General features: G+C 42.2%; 1 protein-coding gene across 2 annotated transcripts in view; it reads left to right on the top strand.

Moving 5' to 3' along the window:
* Positions 1-6,927: 6,927 nt before the first annotated feature.
* STON2 (stonin 2) overlaps positions 6,928-18,535 on the top strand; it is a 69,402-nt gene continuing 57,794 nt past the window's right edge. The window contains exon 1 of one of the 2 annotated variants that reach the window (XM_075282360.1): positions 6,928-7,283. The gene's annotated coding sequence lies outside the window, so the exon portion shown is untranslated. Of the gene's footprint in view, positions 7,284-13,833; positions 14,039-18,535 lie in introns of those variants that run through there. The other variant, XM_075282359.1, reaches the window with a different exon arrangement.

Below are 18,535 nucleotides of genomic sequence, written 5' to 3'. Positions count from 1 at the left end.
AAGTAAAGTGATGCTGCCCTTTTACAGGCCACGGTGTGCAATGACATCGGTAGGCAAGTGCAGCGCAACAACATCACCATGCCCATCAAAGTAAAGAGGTGCGCAATGATGTTGGCACACGCACGTAGCATAATGACGCCATCACACCCAGAGAGGTAAGTAAACAAAGAAATGCCTCTCACATATGCACAGAAACCACGGCAGGAATAAGTACCAAAATATAAAAATCATAATTGGCACCGGATATATACAGCAATAAAGCCACATGTAAGTGGAATAATATGGCGGTGTCCTGGTACCAATCTCAAAATTAGGACTGGGGATTATAGTAATAAAATATAACATGACGAGAACATCAAATTTATGTAATAACTAGAGATGAGCGAACAGCGTTCGAAGAAATAGCTATTCAATCGAATATCAGACTGTTCGAGATATTCGATTCTAATCGAATACCACGCGGCAAACGAAGTAAAAATTCGTATCCCCTCCCACCTTCCCTGGTGCTTTTTTTGCACCAATAACTAATAATAGCAGATTTTGTCCTCCCATGGACAGCCTGTGCGGTAACAATCTATGTTCACATCACCAAAATGTGGAGAAGACGACCCTGAATTTTCAGATAGTAAGGAATAAATAAAGTAATACTAGCTGAGTTATATATATTGGGGGAATAGGTACATAATGAATAAATGTTTGCGTCTTTAAGGACACAGCTTCATTTTCAAAAATACATTTTTCAGACTTCCAAATGATATGCCTTTAGTATTACTCTATAAATATATCATATCTCTGCTCCATGTTAACATCAAACTTTAAACATCCTTTTGCTTTTTTCCGATATTATAAGGCTTACAATTCAAACAGTAATTTTTCAAATTTTCAAGAACGTTTCCAAAACCCATTTTTCAATGGTCCAGTTTAGTTCTGAAAGGCCTCTACAATATCACCTCTATAAATCATCAAATTCTGAAAACTTCACCCCTAAAAGTATTCAAAACAGCATTTATGCAGAAAGAAAATAGAGGTAAAATTTACACATTTCTGTGGTCAATTCTAGGTTCACAGAACAGCAGTATAACAATGTTACTATCTCTCATCTTGTAGTTCCTGATATCCGACACTAGATGGAGCCTTCAGTTTATGAAAGAAACAGAATGAAGTTACAAGGACCAGATTGGTTTCTCATATTTTTCTTTCATTTCATCACTTCAGAGGATGATTCACAAGTATCCCTGCTTTCCAACCAAGTCCCTGTGTTCCTCTTTACTCTCCTTAGTAAATTTTATATTGCTGCAGAAAGTGTTTGTCTGGTTCTATATCTATATGCAAAGAAGGGAAAACTGATTTGTTCCAAGCTGGGTTTGACCCAAATATTACAAATTGTTTGGCTTTTAACAAAATCTAACAATTGCATATTCGTCTCAGTGTAAAATGGCCGCCTAAACATGCATTTCAACAAATTATTATACTTTGAGGTCTCTCCAGATCCCAGAGTATAATAGGTGAAGGCTCATGTGAGGAAGGGAGAAAATAAAATTTACACTCCTAATTCCTCACCTTTTCTGGGCCTCCTCATGCCATAATGCAATGGTGATGTCATGTGCCCAGGGTTCCTGCTGTGGCCTAATCACAGGCTCTCCAATTATCATACTCTGGGGTCTAAAAAAAAAGACCCCAGAATATAATAATTGTTAATGGGTGTTCATTATGGGGCATAATGGTGTGTGTAGGGGCCACTATGAGGCATAATAGAGCGCGCAGGAATGCAGCGGAGGTCGGTAAGTTGAGGTCTTTGGGTCAGTCAGGAAGGGGGGGGGGGCATGTCAAAAGTTCGCCACGGGGCCCCGCCATTCCTAGTTACGCCACTGGGCGTAGTGCAGCACGTGAGTGGACACTGCTTATATTTTGCACTGTTTGCCTTTCTACTGTGTTATGTGCCACTGTAACATACAAATGTTCTACAGCTTCAGTGTTTTCTCCCTTTTTGGGAGCATTCCACTGTGGTTGGTACACCCATCCTTTTGGGAGAGCTTGGTCCAACCCAACAAATTGTGCACTGGAGTAAGGGGAGGAGACGTAAGGGTTCAGCTGAGTCTTCAGTGAGCAGCCAAACAGAGCAGTTGTGAGAGAGAGTCTCTTACAGCCTCTTATCATGGAAGTGATGTTCAATCACTGCTAGATCCTTAGTCCAGAGTCGTCATTGCTACAGCCTGTCATTACCAAGACAGGGAAGATACCAAGGTGCATAACTTCAGGGGATGCAGAGGATGCGACCGAACCTGGGCCCAGGAGCCTTAGGGAGCCAATAACGGATTGCAGTGGTCACAGCTAGGCGGGCTCACCAGTCACCCTCACCACACTAAGGCTGATAAAAGGTTGGCAGTTTGCACATTGTAAATATATGACTATTGCGCTTTGATACAATAAAGTGAATTAGGAGAAGATTTAAGAGGTATACACTTTCACTGCCATATAGGAGAAATTAACATTTTAATACCAAAAGGAGCTGATCATGTGTAGTCAAGGAAAGGGCATGATTGCTATGTGGGGGGCACCGACAAGGGATCAGAATGATGGGAAGCTTCTGTGCAGCGGCAGGGGTGAAACAGCAGTCTGGGCCCAGCTAGAGAAGGAAAGAAAAATGTAGATGCTGGAAACATGTAGGATGAGACGTGACTGACAATTGCAAGGAAAAGTTGTGCAGGGGGCCCAAGCCGAGCTTTGGCACCAAGGTCTGTGAGCTTATAGTTATGCCACTGAGGATACCTGCTGTCAGCTTATAGAGAGGAGAAAATGTGGCAATTTGGAGAATTTGAGGTTTGCTAGATGCTCACAGCCTGTCAGACAGGGATTCATGGGCTTGGGAGAAGCAGGTGTATAGTTCCATTGGATTGGAGAGACTAGGTACTGGATTTAACATCTGTTGCTGGGCATTCCCTTTCTGTGAAAACCATTACCAGGCTCGGTTGCACTACTTCACTGATCTGTGAACTGCATATGTTGCCATTACTTCAATTAAGTTACATCATCTTGTTCAACTGTAACTGCTGTCTCCTGAAGCCTAAGGGCCCCTTCACACGGCGTAAGTGCACCTCTCATTTAGACACGTATACACGTGTCCGAGCGCGGCGCTTCAAAACAGAGCCTATTAATTTCAATGGGAAGCGCGCGTATATGCCGATATACGCGCGCTTCCCACTGAAATCAAAGGGCTCTGTTTTGAAGCGCCGCGCTCGGACACATGTATACGTGTCTAAATGAGAGGCGCAGTTACGCCGTGTGAAGGGGCCCTTGCCATTATGGACCCTTCCAACCACCATCACCTGGTTCAGTAAGCTCAGAAGACTCATACAAATGGAAGTGCCCCAGGGAAACTACCACCACCAAGTTCTGCAAGCCCTCTCAACACTGCCCCAACTCTGGATGTGGGTTAGAGGAGTCTGAGTGTTGCTGGCCACTGTTGACGGCACTAATACTCCCATCCACCAGTTTTCTCCAGTGGGTTGTGGCATTACTAGTATCTAAAATATAGAATAAATGTGGTGTACTACATTCCGCCATACTTAGCTTAGTAAATCTACCTATGACTCCACCAGCAGAATATAGTGCATATCTAGAGTATAATACCACATGCAAGGCAATGCAAGATAATAAGGTAATGTAATGTATGTATACCAGAAGGATAGTGAGTATAATACCAGATCAAATATAGGCTGAGTACAGGATGTCTTTAATGTCATGTATGTACATTGTGTCTACATTTCATTAATTTTATATGACCTGTTACAGGGAAATAAAGAGAAAATTAACTTTTTACGGTATATAGAACAGTTTCATAGGATGATTGCAAAATCGGGTCTAAGGCTAATGCTACACTGAGTCTGTTCACACAGCACAGAAATTGCAAGGTTGCACTGAGACATAACAAGTGAGGTTTGTGATTGTGGTTTTGTTACTAGAGTAAGGGTCCATTCACATCACATTTTCAACATACATTCGATGTCTAAAAACAGATGAACACTGAAGGCCATCCGTTTACGGTGTTCAGTGTACAAAGTCAGTGTTAAAGGAGTTGTCATGGGTTAACTTTTTTTTCATATTAGTCCAGGGAAGGCAAAAAAAAAAAACAACAAACCACACTCACCTGTCCCTGATGCCCTGTTGTCTCCTAACACAGCCTAAGAAAAGTGACACAGGACGTGTGGTGACCTCTGATGCGGGACGTGTGGGGACTTCAGATGCGGGACGTGTGGGGACTTCTGATGCAAGAAAACACCAGGGCAGCAGGACCAGACCACTCTGGAAGACACTGGAGCACCAGGGACAGGTGAGTATGTTTTTTTTAATTTTTTTCATCTTCCCTGGCTTAATATAAAAAAAAAAAAAAAAAATTATCCTGGACATGCTGTTGAGGCCAAGGCCTCATGTTAGCAAGCTGAAAAATCCCATGGTGGGAAACACGTTGCATTTTTTACTGCAGAGTTTTCCTCTGCAGACTTTCTGCCCCTATTATACCTATATGGAAAATACCAGCGTTTCCGTAGCTATGATTGCAGGCTGAGATTTACAAAAACATTTGCCTTTTTGTAATCGCAGCATTTCCACTGTGGATTTGTTTTGCGCAATATGTGGCTGGGATTAGCCAGAATCTCATACACTTTTCAGTTAATGTAACACACAGCATATTTGCAACATGGGGCCCAGCCTCAAAGTAAGAAAGAAAAAACTTTTAAGGTTAAAGCCCTACATTGCAGAATCACAGCTTTTTTGTTGCAGATTATGTATGTATGTATGTATGTATGTATGTATGTATGCAGTTTTTTGAGCCAAAGTCAGGAGAGGGTTGAGCAGAAGGGAGAAGTATAAGAACTTCCTATATACAGTCCTATGAAAAAGTTTGGGCACCCCTATTAATCTTAATCATTTTTTGTTCTAAATATTTTGGTGTTTGCAACAGCCATTTCAGTTTGATATATCTAATAACTGATGGACACAGTAATATTTCAGGAGTGAAATGAGGTTTATTGTACTAACAGAAAATGTGCAATATGCATTAAACCAAAATTTGACCGGTGCAAAAGTATGGGCACCCTTATCATTTTATTGATTTGAATTCCCCTAACTACTTTTTACTGACTTACTGAAGCACAAAATTGGTTTTGTAACCTCAGTGAGCTTTGAACTTCATAGCCAGATGTATCCAATCATAAGAAAAGGTATTTAAGGTGGCCAATTGCAAGTTGTTCTACTATTTGAATCTCCACTGAAGAGTGGCATCATGGGCTACTCAAAACAACTCTCAAATGATCTGAAAACAAAGATTGTTCAACATAGTTGTTCAGGGGAAGGATACAAAAAGTTGTCTCAGAGATTTAACCTGTCAGTTTCCACTGTGAGGAACATAGTAAGGAAATGGAAGACCACAGGGACAGTTCTTGTTAAGCCCAGAAGTGGCAGGCCAAGAAAAATATCAGAAAGGCAGAGAAGAAGAATGGTGAGAACAGTCAAGGACAATCCACAGACCACCTCCAAAGAGCTGCAGCATCATCTTGCTGCAGATGGTGTCACTGTGCATCGGTCAACTATACAGCGCACTTTGCACAAATAGAAGCTGTATGGGAGAGTGATGAGAAAGAAGCCGTTTCTGCACGTACGCCACAAATAGAGTTGCCTGAGGTATGAAAAAGCACATTTGGACAAGGCAGCTTCATTTTGGAAACAAAAATTGAGTTGTTTGGTTATAAAAAAAAGGCGTTATGCATGGCGTCCAAAAAGAAACAGCATTCCAAGAAAAACACATGCTACCCACTGTAAAATTTGGTGGAGGTTCCATCATGCTTTGGGGCTGTGTGGCCAATGCCGGCATCGGGAATCTTGTTAAAGTTGAGAGTCGCATGGATTCCACTCAGTATCAGCAGATTCTTGAGAATAATGTTCAAGAATCAGTGACGAAGTTGAAGTTACGCCGGGGATGGATATTTCAGCAAGACAATGATCCAAAACACCGCTCCAAATCCTCAGGCATTCATGCAGAGGAACAATTACAATGTTCTGGAATGGCCATCCCAGTCCCCAGACCTGAATATCATTGAACATCTGTGGGATGATTTGAAGCGGGCTGTCCATGCTCGGCGACCATCTAACTTAACTGAGCTTGAATTGTTTGTCCAAAATACCTTTATCCAGGATCCAGGAACTGATTAAAAGCTACAGGAAGCGACTAGAGGCTGTTATCTTTGCAAAAGGAGGATGTACTAAATATTAATGTCACTTTTCTGTTGAGGTGCCCATACTTTTGCACCGGTCAAATTTTGGTTTAATGCATATTGCACATTTTCTGTTAGTACAATAAACCTCATTTCAATCCTGAAATATTACTGTGTCCATCAGTTATTAGATATATCAAACTGAAATGGCTGTTATAAACACCAAAATATTTAGAACTAAAAATGATTAAGATTAATAGGGGTGCCCAAACTTTTTCATAGGACTGTATTTCCCATTCTTTTTGTAGCCAAGCTTTTTTTTTTTTAACATTGACTCTATGTGTACATAGCCATCCATTTTAAGTCCCTTTTATCCATTTTTCACATACATTTTTTGCGTCCACTTAATGAATTCAATAGACAGATGTTAAAAACATGACGTGAATGAACCTTTGCTGTCTGTGACTATTAAATGATAATCTAAGTCACCTCTAAAACACCTTGCAATCACATTTACACAACTTTATACGATTTGATGTTGCACAACCTAGCTGTGTTGTCTTAATCAAGACAGTGATAATTGTAACATCTCCCTGCGTTGTCCTGATACATAGTGACCATATACTGCCCCATAATTTCCTCTTCTTCTTTACTATCTGCACTAAATATGACGCTGCTATCATATATCAGAGCCCCACATCCCATCACACTCTCCCACTAAGAGTTAAAGCACTAGCCCTGCTGTCCAGATGTTGTAGTGCAACCAGTCAGGGAGAAGTCAGGAGGAGCCTGCACATCCCTGTCTCCCTGGCATAGAAAAACTCAGCTGTTCCTGGAACTGCAGTTGTCTACCAAGCCTTCTTGGACCTCGTACCCTCCTGAACCCGTAACCATTGCACCCCATGATTATTGCACACTTAATCACTTCATACCATAATCCATGCAGCCTTTGATCGCTACACCCTTGGTCATTTTACATTTAATATTGCAGCCCCTGATAACTGCACCCCTGGATCTTATGCTCTCTGGAGCCTGTTTTCTGCTGAGAGGAGTCATCTCTGTACATAGAGCCAGGTATGGTGCCAGTGGTATTGTGTGATGTGTGTAGTTGCCTGGGTTCTTTCTGCTCTATAAACTACAGGGTGTCCTCTGCCTTATTACTACAATAACCACTCACCTAGGGTGTCCTCTTCTCATTTACTGCAAACCTTCCTCTCCTGGTGTATCCCCTGCTCTGTTACTACAGTACTCTCTTGGTGTAGCCTCTGCTCTATTACTACTGTAGCCCCTCTCCTGATGTACCCTCAGCAGTATTACTACAGTAACCACTCACCTAGGGTGCCCTTAGCTCTAGTACTACCGTAACCCATTGCTGGTGTGCCCTCAGCTGTATTACTACAGTAATCCCTTCCTGGTGTGCCCTCAGCAATATTACTACAGTAACCACTCACCTAGGGTGCCCTCAGCTCTAGTACTACCATAACCCATTCCTGGTGTGCCCTCAGCTGTATTACTACAGTAACCCCTTCCTGGTGTGCCCTGCACTCTAGTACTACCGTTACCCCTTCATGATATGCCCTCAGCTCTATTACTACAGTAACCACTCACCTAGGGTGCCCTTAGCTCTAGTACTACCGTAACCCATTCCTGGTGTGCCCTCAGCAATATTACTACAGTAATCCCTTCCTGGTGTGCCCTCAGCAATATTACTACAGTAACCACTCACCTAGGGTGCCCTCAGCTCTATTACTATAGTAACCACTCACTTAGGGTGCCCTCAGCTCTATTACTACAGTAACTACTCACCTAGGGTACCCTCAGCTCTATTCCTACAGTAAACACTCACCTAGGGTGCTCTTATCTCTATTACTACAAAGCTTCTGTTTTCGGATGCTCTCTGTTTCTAACTACAACAACTCTTTTTGGGTGTTCTCTGCTTTGATACTACAATGGTTCCTCTTCTGAGGTGCTTTATACTCTAATAGTACTCTCTATTTTGTGTTACCATATGCTCTAGTACTGCAATAACCCCCTCAGCTGGATTTTCATTGCCCTTTATTAGTACAATAACCCCCTTGCTAGGTGTACCCTCTATTATAGTACTACAATGACACCTATCCTGAGCTACCCTCTGCTTGGTTTCTACAGTAATTCCTCTTATTGAGTAACCTTTCCTACATTACTAGAATAAGCTCTTCTGTTGTACCTTCTGCCCTGCTTCTGTAATACCTTTCCTGCTGTTACTACAATAATTCCTGTGATGAGGGAACCTTGTGTCCAGTTATTACATGCCCTATTACTACAAGAACTATTTTGCGTGCGGTGCCCTTACTCTATTACTACAGTAACCCTTCTGCTAAGGTACCCTAGGCTTTCCTCCTCAGTTCCTGGGGAACCTTCTGACTCTTGGCCTTCTTATACTTTGCTAATAATGGGTTGTATTTTATTACTGAATATAGTAGCACAGAATTACATTATGCCCAATGTCTATATAGCAGCAGAAAATGAAGATTATTCACTAAAGCACATTAGATATTAGGGAACTCATGTTCAAACCCCATAAGGAGTAGAAGTGATGCCAATAGTTCAGTTTACCACAGGTGTGAACAGTTTGATTCCAGCAGGATCTTATTATACCTGCGGGGCTACAGTGCAGACACCTAATATATCGTCCAGAGGCGTCATCTGACCTTTCAGCATTTCTGTCTCTGAACCTCGGATCCTAAATTTAGATTGTGTCGTGTAAACATTGTAATCTATCTGCTGTTTGGGGGGGGGGGATATATCCGCTATATGGCCCTGAAAGCAGGAAATATCAGCAACAGTGTGGCATCAAACATAGGATGCAGTCCCATTATATCATGCAAATATAAGCTCAAGTCACTGACCACAGATATGAGAGAGAAATATGTAATGTTCAGAAAAGTTTCTGAAAGTTACAACTTAGAAACTATGAATATTATCTGTCTTCTCCCCACAGTGACTTCAATGTATTTGCTCCATTTTTCAGGCCATGGAAAGTCTGACTGTAGTGTAAGTGAATACAAGCTAATGTTCCCTGTTAGAAATCACTTTAGTCTGGTGAGATACTGACTGTGATAAGTGACAGTAGATGAGGAGACCCCTCTGACCCTCTTAGTATCATATATTCCCATAACATCCATGAGTAACCATTATCAGCCGCTCCTCTTATAATGCCGCTGTACTGACATAAGATCTGGGCTGGAGGGCAGGCTCCATTTCTGCAGAACTAGATTATTATTCACTTTTTATAGTTTAGTAATGGACTGTACAGAATTGCTGAATCCTTATATAATTAACCCCTACATGGGGAACCTTTTGTTGTTACATACCTGTAGCAGACATGTTTTCTGCAATTATTATGATCCTGTCATTATTCCGCATCTTCGACCTCATTTCAGGATAATGAACAGTTACCCAACTTGTGGGCCCTCATCCGACCTGGTAACTATATCTGTGTTCAGGATGCTTCAGGTGAGTCATGGTAGAGCTGGCGCCAGGACTGGCACGTCTGGGCACAGAACATTCACCTGGGAGCAAAGTAACTCATGGATGTTTGGATGTGTTCACTGACGCCCCACATGTGCTGACATTGCATCAGTGGGGGTGCGGTGTAAGTAACATCTGTATATTACAAGATACCTTGTATGTGTGAGATTCTGTGCTGGGCTAACCAGTAAAAGCCCCCCATACCTCCAGAATTTGAGAGGCTTATCCACCCCACATATGGCTGTTTATGGTTGGGGTCATTTTTATACCTTATTTTTGCCCATAATTCTGTCTTTACAGCTGTATATTATGTCCCTGATCATTCCCAGCGCACGGCTCACACAATGGCTCCATATGCAGAGACTCTGGACATATAGGTGACATTGCTCCGGTCATTGTGGTAGAAGGTTGCAATGGAGAAGCTCTAAAACACACATTGGCAAGGTAGAGCCTTACTGAGTGATACCAGTCTCTAGAGACAGACAAAGGTGGTAGGTTGGTAATTTGTTGCTTCTTGCCTAGTAGACTGAGATCATAGTTGACTGGATCCAGTTTTCACCTGTCATGGCAATGCCTTTAGGGCAAGGTCGTTTATGGAGAATATAATCACATCCAATTAACAGCAATTGTAACCTGATGACAAGAAGATGGCAAGTACAGGCGATATCAGCAGCAAGACACAGGTTGTTACACGGGTCAGTAGCCCGGTTCCAGCAGAGATAGGGGTTAATGATGCCACCTTGGAATCTGCCCTGGAGCTCAGTAAACTTTCCAATTAGAGCTAGGATGAAAGATGTTCAGATTTGCGAGGTTGTGTTGCTGGGATGAAGCAGGCTCCATGGTAACCAATTTCTCTGGAATTGAGGCAAATAAGCAAGTGTGCAAATCTGTGTTACAAGAGAAGAACAGTGAAAGAACCAGAGAAGTGCTAAGTGAAGCCTTAAGCCTTGCCTGGCAGATTCTGTCCACAGCCTGGTACACCCCGCCAGCAGCCAGGGTCCAGCATGGCGTATTTAACCTAAAGCCACAGCCCAGCCTGGTATAACCTGTTTGGAGCTAAGGCTAAGTACGGTATTTCCTAACTGCAGCCTCAAGCATCCCACCTGTTCTAGTATATCCTGCCAACTACCAGGGTCCAGGTTGGCACATCCTGCTATCTGCCAGTGGTTCAGCCTAGTAGATTCTGCTTTACCAGATTATAAGCACTCACTTGATGGACACACTCCAGCAGAGCGGGTGAACAATATCCACAAAGTCCACAGTAGATTGGCATTGATCAAGATTTATAGGTCTTGTACATTAAATGGGTTGTGCCAAGTTTTGGGATAGGCATTAAGCTGTACATCTGCTGGGGTCCATCCACTGGCACCCACACTGATCATAAGAATGATTGAGATACTTGGCCTTTGCGGCAATGTCTGAATGGAACAGTTATCATGCAGGCATTGCTCCTCCATCCTCCTCTGTGGACTGCCAAAGAATAGCCAAGTACACTACCCAGCAATCCTATAAAACAGCCATGTTTGTGCAACCATTTATGCATTCAGATGGGGTAAAAACCCCTATTTTTATAATCATGGGGTCCTAGTGATTGGACCACCAGGATCTACAACTTTTTCCATATGCTGTGAATAATGAATATGTTGCAAACTTAGGACAGCCCCTTATTAATGATAATAATGATAATTTTTATTTATTATATGGCACCAACATATTGTACAGTACTTTACAAATGAGAGTGTCCATGCAAAGACAATACTACACATTACAAAGTAATAAATCAATCATCAATTAAAACAATAGGAGTGAGGGCCTTCTTACCCACATCCTACAATCAATGAGGAAGAAGGGTCGCCATAAGAGGTCAAAATGTTTGAACAATGGTACAGTCATCTGGGTAACACAAATAAAGCTGCATAAGCCTCTCACCAGCCAATATCCATGTATGTACAAATACAAAGTGCATTGACGTGCAATGTACCTGATAGAAGAGAGTAACAGGATCTGAGGAATAATATAGAAAGGAGGGTTAAACAGAAAAGTTTGTATTGGGAGCATAAGTGTAGAAGAGTCAGATTCAGGATTATGATAAACCTTTTTAAAAAGATGTGGTTTTAGGGCATAATTGAAACTGAAAGGTAGTAATTTCATTGACTAGGGTAGTGCATTCCAGAGCATAGCTGCAACTTAGGAGAAGTCTTGGAGATGGTAACAGGAGGGTCAGATTGTGGAAGATGCTAGTTTTGGATCAGTTGCGGAGCACAGAGCATGGGTAGGATGGTAGACAGAGATAAGGGAGGAGATATTGGGTGGTGCAGAGCTATGGAGAATTTTGTGGATGGGAGTTAAAAATGTATAGGCAGTGAATTGAACTAAAATATGAGCCTGTAGTTGGCATAAATTGCAGATGGGAAATGGTAATTAAAAGACCGATTAGTAGGGAGTTACTGTATTCAAGACAAGAATTCATAAGGTTGACAATAAGGTTTTTTGATATTTCTATGGTAAGAAAAGGGCAAATTCTGTAGATATTTTTGAAGTGCAGGTGGCACATGCATGTAAGTAATAGAATATAGGAAGTGAAAGAAAGATCTGAGTCAAATGTATCCCAAAGACAGCAGCGTCCTGTCTCAGTATTATGGTAAAACCATAGGCTGAGATGGAAATCTCAGAATTAGATTAGTAGATGGTAGAAACAGAAGAGGCTCCATTTTCAGAACAGAATTTCAGATAGAGAGAAGACATGATGATAGACAGAGGAAACAACAACTGGTGTTTTGTAGTAGTGAAGAGGTGATGTTATGGTAGGAGGTATATCATTGAGTGTCATCATCAACAAAATTATACTGAAAGCCACATCTGCTAATGGTAGCGAGAGAAGAGGACGAAACTTAGGACTGAACCTTGATGAACCCTGCCAGCAAGGAGAAGGGGAAAAGAGGTAGAGCCAGATGGCACACTGAATGTGCAGTCAGAGATAGGAAGAGAACCAAGAGTGACCAATGCTCTTGAGGCCAACGGAGTAGAATATATTGTATGGGAAGAAGGAGTTTGTGGTCTATGGTGTCAAATGCTTCAGAGTAGTTATCATTAGATTTAACTGTAAGGAGATCAATGGAGTCTTTTGTAAGTGCATTTTAGTAAGTGTGGAAACCAGATTGTAGACAGAGGAGAAGAGAGATTGCAGATTAGACAACCCAATGGACCAGGAGTATGGACTTTATGGGAAGATTAGAGGCAAGTTGGAAATTTAGGCATAAGCTGAAAGTGAAATATGTCAAAGAATAGTTTGCGGTTATTGGACATTGAGATGAGACTGGAGATATAGGTTTGTTTGGCAAGGTGCAGGGCCGGGTTTAAGTTTTTTGCCGTGGATTTGAAATAAATGAAATCTGCAGATGAGCGATTTTCTCCACAGTCGATTGGTATACATAGAATTCTTCTTTAAAGAGGACCTTTCACATCCTCTGACACTGGCAGTATTATATAGCGCTAGAAAGCTGACAGTGCGCTGAATTCAGTATACTGTTAGCATTGCTGGTATTCGCCCAGGTGCTAGAGATTTTGGTGCCAAAACTAACTCGACTTTCCTCACAGCCCAGTGATGATGCTAGGCTGAAAGGCCTACCCTTCTCACGGTAAAAGGATATAGGTGACGAAATGGACAGCACTGATATCCCTGGCACCCAGGCGCATAGCGGCAAAGCTGACGGTACGCTAAAATAAAGTTCTTCTAGAAGATTAAACTCTCTGTGGCAGCAGAACTAGGTCAGAATGGGTTTTCGGCTTTTGGATGTAAACAATAGATTATTCTATTCACTGACAGCACACAGAGATTTTGAATATGGTGACATATGGAAACAGAAAATCTAGTAGAAAGTAATACAGATTTATACATAGCTTGATACATAGAGCTGACCCTGTGGTTAGTTTGTAGCTCAGAAAGGGCACCATCTCACGGAGGAACTAGCTACCTGCTAAAACTCTAGTCTCTACAGACACTGCAATGCTAGGGAGGGGCAACTAGCCTGACAGCAAAATTCTCAGTAGCACCTATACAGCACACCGCTTTGGGAGTCATGTGGGAGAACCCTGCCTTGTAGTGTAATAACATTATATCCATGGAGTGTGAGGACACCCCTCCTTTATCAGCACACATTTGCTATGAGGTGGAGAGCTGGAGATCCGTCTTCCATACGCCCACACATATCAAGTCCCAGTTATCTCACACCCTACATCCAGTCAGCTGTCATCACCAACACATGAAATACTGCTTATTCCCACACAGCAACCCACGTAAAGGCTGAGCGGAACCACAGGTAAGAAAATAGCACATTCTGACACCCACAGGGTTAACATGAGAGTTTGGTAGCAGATCTATATCTCTGCAGATTATTACACCACTGACCTCTCTAGAAGTCTGTAATACTGTACATTGCTCTGCCTTTTTACTGATGCATAGGCATATATCCTGCAGATTATTACACCACTGAACTCTCTAGAAACCTGCAGAACATTGCTCTGCCCCCTCTACGTTTTGACTGGCACATAGAGATATACTCTGCCCCTGACTTCTCGAGAGATCTATAGAACATTGTTCTGCACTCTCTACCTCTGGACAGATACATAGCGATATATTCTGTAGAAAACAGAAATCTGTCAAACAGTGTTCTGACCTTTTTATGGACATGAACTGTCATGCACTGGTGTGAATTTCAGGCACAACTCCTGCCAGTATTGTGGAGTGATTTATAGTAAATCTTTGGAACTGAGACATCCACTCCTCTATCCCACCTTGGTCACGACCCCGCTCTGCCCACTTCTTTAAACAGTGGCAAGCAGGGCACAGGATCAGTAAGGTGGTACAATAAAGTACATGTCAAAGATGCATCACATTAACACCCATGTACGCCAGAAAACTATGATGCATGGTGTCACATTGTTAGATAGTTAGGGCCACGTACAAGACTTCAGCATTATAGTCAAATGTTCTTCTTACTCCAGAGTTTCTAAAGAATCAGACTTGAATGTTGGAGGAAGGTGGGAAGGTTTTTCTGTCCACAATATGAGCTGATCTTCAGCCGTCTGCCCAGGGATGACATGAGTGCAGTCATCCACGAAACCAGGAAACTGGAGAGAATGACAGTGTACAGTATCACTTCTTCTCTTGTCCTGGTTGTTGGGTATAATTCTCGTTATCCAGCCTTAGGGCTCGTTCACATCTGCGCTGGCACTCCGTACTTCAGGTTTCCGTTTCCTGCCTAAAACAGAGGCAGGAGACGGAAACCTGCAGGAGTCTTTCTCACCCATTCATTTGAATGGGTGAGAAAGTTGTCCGGCCGTGAGCGGCGGTGAGCGTTTTAGGCTCTCCGCCGCGAAACCGGGTTTTATAATCCGGACACAGAGTCGGACATGCAGTACTCTGTGTCCGGATTTAAAAAAACGGTTTCGCGGCGGAGAGCCTAAAACGCTCACCGCCGCTCACGGCCGGACCCGGTCTATGGTTTCCGTCTTCTGGCATGCAGAAGACGGAAACCATAGAACGGAGACCCTGAACACAGGTGTGAACCTAGCGTTATTCTGTATAATATATACAGTATATATATATATATATATATATATATATATATATATATATATATATACACACACACACACACACACACTAGCCTCTGCCCATGACTTCGTCTCCGTTTTGTTGATGGTTTGCCTGCTCCGGCGTTTCGGCAGCTCTGAAGCTGTCCTGCTGCTGAACTTGTTCTTCGCACCATGCCTGTGATTGTTCCAGCATCTCAGCAGCTCACTGGGAAGCCCTATAATGAGCGTGTCGTTGGTGTTGATGATCCACCTGCTTCGGCATTTGGACAGCTGTCAACCTGGCCTGTCGCTGAACACGTTCCTCGTGCGGTGCCCGGTATTGTTACAGCATTTCAGCAGCTCGCTGGGACGCCATATAATGAGTGTGTTGTTGGCGTTGATGATCCACCTTATCCGGCGTTTTGGCAGCTCTTAAGCTGGCCTGTTGCTGAATTCGTTCCTCGCGCTGTGCCTGTGATTGTTGCGGCATCTCAGCACCTCGCTGGAACGCCATATAATGAGCGTGTTGTTGTCACTGATGATCCGCATGCTCTGGCGATTCAGCAACTCTCAAGCTGGCCTGCCACTGTGTGGCACACTCCTCACAGTGTGCCCGTGATTGTTGCGGCTTCTCAGCACCTCGCTGCAATGCCATATAATGAGCGTGTTGTTGGCGTTGATGATCTGCCTGCTCCAGGGTTTCGGCAGCTCTCAAGTTGGCCTGGCACTGAAGTTGTTCTTTGCACCGTGCCTGTAATTGTTCCGGCATCTCAGCAGCTCGACACAATGCCATATAATGCATGTGTTGTTGGCGTCGATGATCCCCCTCAGCTCGGCTTGAGGAGAACTCTGTTGACTTCTGGCTCCTTCATAGCTCTCGTTGTTTGTGACAAATTAGATTTTCTTTTTTCCAGGCATGTTGATCGTTGGCAAACTGCCAAATTGAATTGAAGATGTTTGCCCATGTCAGTTTGTCTGCAGTGCCTGGACCAGATCATATACAGTCCTATGAAAAAGTTTGGGCACCCCTATTAATCTTAATCATTTTTAGTTCTAAATATTTTGGTGTTTGCAACAGCCATTTCAGTTTGATATATCTAATAACTGATGGACACAGTAATATTTCAGGATTGAAATGAGGTTTATTGTACTAACAGAAAATGCGCAATATGCATTAAACCAAAATTTGACCGGTGCAAAAATATGGGCACCTCAACAGAAAAGTGACATTAATATTTAGTACATCCTCCTTTTTCAAAGATAACAGCCTCTAGTCGCTTCCTGTAGCTTTTAATCAGTTCCTGGATCCTGGATGAAGGTATTTTGGACCATTTCTTTCTACAAAACAATTCAAGTTCAGTTAAGTTTGATGGTCGCCGAACATGGACAGCCCGCTCTCAAATGATCTGAAAACAAAGATTGTTCAACATAGTTGTTCAGGGGAAGGATACAAAACGTTGTCTCAGAGATTTAACCTGTCAGTTTCCACTGTGAGGAACATAGTAAGGAAATGGAAGACCACAGGGACAGTTCTTGTTAAGCCCAGAAGTGGCAGACCAAGAAAAATATCAGAAAGGCAGAGAAGAAGAATGGTGAGAACAGTCAAGGACAATCCACAGACCACCTCCAAAGAGCTGCAGCATCATCTTGCTGCAGATGGTGTCACTGTGCATCGGTCAACTATACAGCGCACTTTGCACAAATAGAAGCTGTATGGGAGAGTGATGAGAAAGAAGCCGTTTCTGCACGTACGCCACAAATAGAGTTGCCTGAGGTATGAAAAAGCACATTTGGACAAGGCAGCTTCATTTTGGAAACAAAAATTGAGTTGTTTGGTTATAAAAAAAAGGCGTTATGCATGGCGTCCAAAAAGAAACAGCATTCCAAGAAAAACACATGCTACCCACTGTAAAATTTGGTGGAGGTTCCATCATGCTTTGGGGCTGTGTGGCCAATGCCAGCACCGGGAATCTTGTTAAAGTTGAGAGTCGCATGGATTCCACTCAGTATCAGCAGATTCTTGAGAATAATGTTCAAGAATCAGTGACGAAGTTGAAGTTACGCCGGGGATGGATATTTCAGCAAGACAATGATCCAAAACACCGCTCCAAATCCTCAGGCATTCATGCAGAGGAATAATTACAATGTTCTGGAATGGCCATCCCAGTCCCCAGACCTGAATATCATTGAACATCTGTGGGATGATTTGAAGCGGGCTGTCCATGCTCGGCGACCATCTAACTTAACTGAACTTGAATTGTTTGTCCAAAATACCTTTATCCAGGAACTGATTAAAAGCTACAGGAAGCGACTAGAGGCTGTTATCTTTGCAAAAGGAGGATCTACTAAATATTAATGTCACTTTTCTGTTGAGGTGCCCATACTTTTGCACCGGTCAAATTTTGGTTTAATGCATATTGCACATTTTCTGTTAGTACAATAAACCTCATTTCAATCCTGAAATATTACTGTGTCCATCAGTTATTAGATATATCAAACTGAAATGGCTGTTGCAAATACCAAAATATTTAGAACTAAAAATGATTAAGATTAATAGGGGTGCCCAAACTTTTTCATAGGACTGTAATATGCAAATGCGTGAACACTGAGGGTTAGTGTGTGTTTACACAGAGAGAAAATAGCCCTGACTTTCTCAGAAGCTGAGATAAGAACAGTGTAATATAGTATGTAACCATAAATTCATAACAGTAGTAAAGCCATGTCATTTATCGGGATAAAAAGTAGCCTATATTTTAATCGAGGCTACAATCTATCTATGTGCCGAGTTTCATTCAAATCCATTCAGCCGTTTTAGTATGATTGAGTAACAAACATACAAACATACAAACTTTCACATTTATATTTTTATTATATTATATTATATTATATTATTAAGTAGGAAGGATACACACACACAGACTCTAAACAGTACCACTTCCTGTATGTTGATTGTAATTCTCAGGAACTGCTCTTTTATAAGTAAAAATGGTTCTACCTCTTCTTTTGTATGACCGTTCTCAAACTCTACTCTATGGCATGTTTGGGCAGTGCACAATGCCTCTTCTGTAAGTATCTATTTAATTTTTTTTAAAAATAGATCTATATGTTGCAAAAAATGTTACAAAAAAAGAACATACGGTACATAAAAACAGACAAGAGTAAGGCTGGATTCACACCAGTGTTCTAACTCCATTCAGGGATTCCATCCCCGAATCCGCTTGAAAAATGCAGAGAGAAAA

This window comes from Leptodactylus fuscus, chromosome 7, assembly GCF_031893055.1.
Source record: "Leptodactylus fuscus isolate aLepFus1 chromosome 7, aLepFus1.hap2, whole genome shotgun sequence".
NCBI lineage: Eukaryota > Metazoa > Chordata > Amphibia > Anura > Leptodactylidae > Leptodactylus > Leptodactylus fuscus.
This window is presented reverse-complemented; position numbering and strand designations above follow the sequence as displayed.